At 37.1% G+C, this 6,000-nt stretch overlaps 1 protein-coding gene across 17 annotated transcripts in view; it reads left to right on the top strand.

Moving 5' to 3' along the window:
* Nucleotides 1-1,421: 1,421 nt before the first annotated feature.
* Nucleotides 1,422-6,000, top strand: part of LOC129574429 (solute carrier family 12 member 4) — a 105,133-nt gene continuing 100,554 nt past the window's right edge. For 4 of the 17 annotated variants that reach the window (XM_055456476.1, XM_055456461.1, XM_055456473.1 and 1 more), the window contains exon 1: nt 4,934-5,110. The gene's annotated coding sequence lies outside the window, so the exon portion shown is untranslated. The other 13 variants (XM_055456456.1, XM_055456452.1, XM_055456459.1 and 10 more) reach the window with 11 other exon arrangements.

Raw genomic sequence — 6,000 nt, 5'->3', positions numbered from 1 at the left:
AAGAGATATGGCATTTTGGTGCATGTTGAGTTGATTACAGTTTTTCCAGTCGCGCACATGTTTTCTCGTCTACCAAACCAGAAAAAACGATCACATGTTAAGCACCAGAAGCAGAAGCAGTGGCAGCTACGAACACACAGAGAGAAAAAAATGTAATTACAATTCAATGCGAGCAAAAGTTGTGTTCAAAGCGAGAGAACGAGACCGAGACCGAGCTAAAGATTAAACGGAAGAGACCAAGAGAGAGATAGAAAATCATTTCGTATTCAAACTGCTCTCTACAATACATGTGTGTTTGTGTGTGTGTGTGTGTTTCGAGAGTGAAGTCATGTGCTCGCTTTGCTGTGTGGCAAATGTCGAAGATGCTACACTGAACTTCACACCGCCAAATAGACGTGTGCATAGAGAGCGATCAAAGTCATTAAAATGTGTGCTAAAATTGAAGCGAGCACAAGCAAAAAAGGAGATGGTGTTTATGAAAGCGAGTGAGCAAACGACAACGACGATGGCGATGGCAAAGGCAAGAGCGAGAAAAGAAATGAACCGAAGTAAACGAGCACCAAACCAACTTGTAAATCCCACTTGAGCTGAATCGGACTCGTTAAGAAACTTACACCGCATGTGTGCGCGTGTGCGTGTGTATGTGTGCGAACGAGCGTTCGCAGGAAGCGAAAAGGATATGTGCCATGAATAATATCATCATCATCATCATCAACAGCAGCATCAGCAGCAGCACGTAAACCCGTGTGCGACTTAATTTCGCTAACACATACACAAAAAGATACCGCTCGAGTAATTAATGATATTTCATTCTTTTCTGATTTTCGCCTCTGTTCGCCTTTGCATCGAAATGCGAGCGTGAAAACAACAGTGGAAACCAAAAATCGCGCTTTGTTTTCCGAACGCGGCAAAATCGGTTTTGTTCTCTTAACTGAACTGAAGAAAAATCGTTCAGAAATTCAGAGAGACAGACCGCTTGAAGCCGTTTTTTTCTTGCCTGTAATGACAAAACATTAAGCCAATAAACAAGCGGAGGCAACAAAAAATAAATAAAAAATTTTCTTCACAACCTCAACGAGACCACATCAGAATGAATATAAAAAAAACTAGAGTTCAACTGACTCGTACAACACAAAATATTTTTGTATTTTAAATAAACATTTGGAATTTTTGTGTTGTTGCTTCTTACATTCATTCTATACCCGTGTTCACTCATGTTGTCGAGTGTACGATCCTTTGCGTGTGTATTTATGTTTCGTTTTATTTTTCTGTTGTTTTTGCCTTTCTGCCGAGCGCTAGAACTTATTTTTCAGTCGACAATCGAACGAAAACGGTTAGTGTATCGTTTCAGTTTGAAACATTAAATCACAACAAAACGCTCGCTAGATATCAGTTTTCGTCAATGAACGTTTGCTTCGGGTGGCAACAGTTCGTATGTTACGCATCGCATAGATATATATATATATATATATATATATAAAAGACGGTATTATCTGGCGGGAGGTCTGAGTTCGGTTCAATTTTCATTCTTTTTGGTTGTTTTTGTTTTGTTTTGTTTCTTTTAAATTGATGATGAAATAGAACATTGATATTGATTATGGCATCGACATTGGAACGAGCACAAACACTAAATTATGATGAATACAATGACAGATTCTACCTCATCGACACTCATTTGAATGCGAACCTACGGTTTGTGACAGTTTTTGTTGTTGTTGGTGATTTAAAATACCATTTGGTGATATACGAAACTCAAAATATTCCGACGAAACGAAAAAAAAAGAGAGACGTTATTCAATGACATTCTTCTGAAAAGCCTTAAAATCATCAAGACCCCAGATGAATATCAAAATTAAGATCTCAATAGAAAAAAAAACAGTTTTCATTGTTATTGAATCTAAATTAGTTTCGGTGGATGCCTATAAAGATTTGTGCGTCTAGGCGCATTAATTCTCCTTCTCGCGTCGCGGCATAAATGTTATTTTAATTGGTTCAATCGGTCGTGTGTGTGACGGTTGGAGTACAAAGGGAAAATACCGACACACAGCGTATTTTTTTTTATTAGCCATATATTGGCATTTGGTGTGTGTATGTCCCACTCCAGTGTGTTAATAAATAAAAATGATGACAAAATGCACAACAAGCAGCCGGTATCCATACACACAAACTGTGCCGTTTCATTTTTTTGTGGAATGAAATTGTGATTACAATTTATTTAGACGAGTCGTCAGATCGTTTTGGGCCTATTGAAATAATTAAAATTGATCTTATTGGAATTGGAAAATAGTGCGAAGACAATCAAACACACACACGAAAATGATGGCGACGCTCATCTGCTCTCTATTCGTCGATATAATTGACTTGCATATTCTTAATGAATTCTTTTGAAATGGAACAATTGAACAATAACAATAACAACGACCAAACATCCGAATGTCAAACTATTATCGTTGATATTTGAGAGCGAAAGTGAGCGAAATAGAAGAAAAAATGCGAGATATCAAATGTGCGGAAGTGAGAGCGAGAAGGGGGAATATGCAGAAGCTAGAGTGAGAAATAGCAAGAAAATGAGATAACAAAAGCCAGAGTGTATGGTAACGAATGAGCGAGAAAACTCCATAGCAATATAAAGACCGAGAGATAAAAACGCAAATCAAGTGCAAAGAAGAAACAATAATATCGGAACTACTATCGAGTTGTGAGCCTCGGAGAGCCCGCGTTGAGAATGATTCATATTTTGATGAAAATGAAGTAGAAAGCGTACAAATTCGTAGCTAAAAATAGTCGACCGCCAGGCAAACAAAAACAAACAAACACACACAATTCATAAAACCATTCACTTTTTTGTTGTTGTTGCTCGCGATAACAGAGTCATATAGACTCAGCACAGAGAGTGGGCATATTCTTCTTGGTGAACTATCCTATCTTTCTCTCTGTGTGAACGAAAAAAAAGAGCAAATGCCAAAAAACCATATGAAAAGTAATATAAATGAATGTCATTTTTTTTCGGCCAATTTTAATAGCCGAAAATATAGTGTGGCAAAAAAAGAAAGAGCAACTGAAAACTTCCTTGAAATTCCAAGGCATTCAAAGAGTCATTACGACAACGATGACGATGACGACGTGCCATTTGTGCGTATACAAATGCCGCCGCCGCTGCTGCTGCTGATCGCATATGAATTTTTCGTTTTCATTATTTTCGCTTTGTTTGTTTATTTTTCAACTAAAAGCATATGCTGGAAGTATTTAAAAAAGAAATACACGCTAGTTATATTATTGTTTACAATACCGTGTTTTACTGATATATGTAGTATATTTGCCGATATGTTGAGAACGAGTGCAAGTGAGATAGAGTGATAGTCGTTGTCGTCGTTGTTCGTTGCTATTGTTGTTTTATTTTTTTCGGAATAAAAAAAAACCGATATTTTTACTGTTGCACATATTTATTGAAACGCACACCACTCTCTCACGCACACATACACTCACTCACTCACTTACGACACAGAGAAAAATATGTGTATGCAAGATATGAACGGGGAACCGCGTCAATTTTAAGTGACCGCAACATGTGTCGATAAGCCAGTCCAGTTCTCACTCTCGACTCCATTCAGTCAGTTGATTCTACTTTGCACTTGTTTTGTTTTATTTTTATGCTCTTGGTTTTGTTCGTCGTTTCTTTTCGCCTGTACATTTTTTTTTTCTCTTCCTCGTTTTATATCATTTTAACATTAACATCGCGATATATGCGTATAGTTTGTTTAGTGATATCGATTGGTTTGCATCGACCGAACCATCCAATTTCATTCATTTTTTTTATTCTCAAACGTTTCGGTTGTTATTGTGTCCCTTTGTTTCGCGTGTTCAAAAACATATGTCAGTCAAACGAAGACAAAATTAGTTGATTGTGACATATTTCAAATGTTCCGTGCATCGAAACTGATTGAGTATGAGAGCAGAGCTAGAGAAAGCCGGCCAAAACGCACACTTCACGCAATTCAATCGTATTGAGATGTAAGATGAACACTTGTACGCCCCTTCAATCAATCTGTCTCTTTTTTTTTACATTCATTTGATATCTATAGATATCTCACGAATTTGTATCGTCTCTATTCCGTATCAACTCTTCTCGATTCCATACCTCTCCGCAATACCATCATCCATTTGTTCTAAATGAAGTCGATTGCAAAATGCAAAGAACGGCAATCAAGAACGTGACAGAGATGGACCGAAAGCCGGGCAAATGTGTCGCCAAACAAAGTAGTAATTAAATAAATGTGATTCTAAATGATTGTGCAATGTCTTGTACCAAATGCTATTCGTAATCCAATCAATTTTATATACACATTCGCTCCTTTTGCTCCAACAGTTGTTGTACTCCATTCAATTTCTTTTGCTTTACTCAAAGAGCAGCTTCATTCTCCTTATTTTTTCGTTTTCATTTATTCCATTCAATTTCTATTCTATTCTCTTTCTCTCTCACACACACACCCATTTTTTTCCGTTGTTGCCATCCATTCAATTTAACGCATTCGTCCATTTGATTTTATGCGTTCATTGTTAACAGCCCAACACATAAGTGTGAATTGAAGAGTGAGTTCGTTTTTTTTCCTTCGGAGTAATAAACAATACGATACATTGATTTTTTGTTGGCCGTCGTTCTCTGTGTGTGTTTGTGTGTGTGTGTGTGTGTCTTATTGAATAAAAGAGATGGCACTAAGAAATTGATGGCAAATTGGACAGAGTGTGGGGAGAAAACAACAATGCAAGAAGAGTAAGACAGAAAAAAAATGAACATTTCAGCAGAGGATAAACAAGTCATCACACAATCAATCAGCAATTATTCACAGAGAATTTATTCAAGAAATGACCAGTTTGTCGTGCAAGATCGTCTAGACATTTGGTGTGTGTACGCGAACGCGCCCATCCACGGACTAGTCGACAATCGATTTATGTGAAACACTTACGGACAGTTCGGAATCGGAGAGTTCGTTGGTTGTTTTTTTTTTCGTTCATTTTCAATGGATTTTTTCCTCTGTGAACAAGTCTACAGTGAAATTTAATGGATTTTTGTTTGTCGGTTATATTTGAATCGTTTTGTAATATTTTCACGGTAATAATTGGATTGTTTTTGATAAAATAAGAAATAAAACCGGCAAATTTCGACTCAACCATCGTTTGGATTTCAGTGTGTTCAACGGAGCTAAAATAGAATAAATGTGGCGATAAATTACAATATATTGCTAGAGTTATAGAGTTGTATCACACTAGATAATATATTATCTTTCGTATTAAATCGTCGGCGTTCCTTGCACCCGAACATTATTCGCCGTTCATTCGAAACATTTTGCATTTAATGCAAAGCAATGCATTCACAATTTTTGGCCGTTGTTTCGTGCATTTACGTTCTATTTTTATAAGCTCGTTGATACGCTCCCATAGTCAGTTTGATATTTACTCCGATAAATTTGGTGAATCCACATAAATTCCGGATATTTTTTATTCCAATCAAATTGACTCAGAGAGATAAGTTTGATATTTTTGTCGAAAAAAGATTAGTTCAATATTTTTGCTATCGAAATTGTTCCATAAAAAATATCGCCTTCGAAATCACCGCATGGATTTTTATCCATTATTTTTTTTTTTTGCGCCAAGTTCGTTCTGTGACCTGGTCGATGAAAACTGCACACAAATCAACTAAGAAGAATCGAAAAACCATCCACACACACACACACACACACACACACATACACACACTGTGCCAGAATCCATACACACTGTGCCAGAATGTGCCGTAGTATGGCACTGCCATACGGTGACCGATCATATTTTCCCCGTATGTCACACTCTCTCCGGCAAAAAGAGTGCATATCACCATTATCTATGGATATCGGCATGAGTTACACAAAAAGCAAAGTCACTTTTAGACTCAATGCGTCGTTGACGAGCAAGAAAACACTCTCACTGCTTGATTTGAAAACCAAATGTGAATGAGTTCCATCG

The sequence above is a fragment of the Sitodiplosis mosellana genome, unplaced genomic scaffold (assembly GCF_009176505.1).
Source record: "Sitodiplosis mosellana isolate CC-2019 unplaced genomic scaffold, AAFC_SMos_1.0 Smas_scaffold_6162, whole genome shotgun sequence".
In the NCBI taxonomy this organism is placed as follows: domain Eukaryota; kingdom Metazoa; phylum Arthropoda; class Insecta; order Diptera; family Cecidomyiidae; genus Sitodiplosis; species Sitodiplosis mosellana.
The sequence above is the reverse complement of the archived record's forward strand: the minus strand, read 5'-3'. Positions and strand labels throughout refer to the sequence as shown.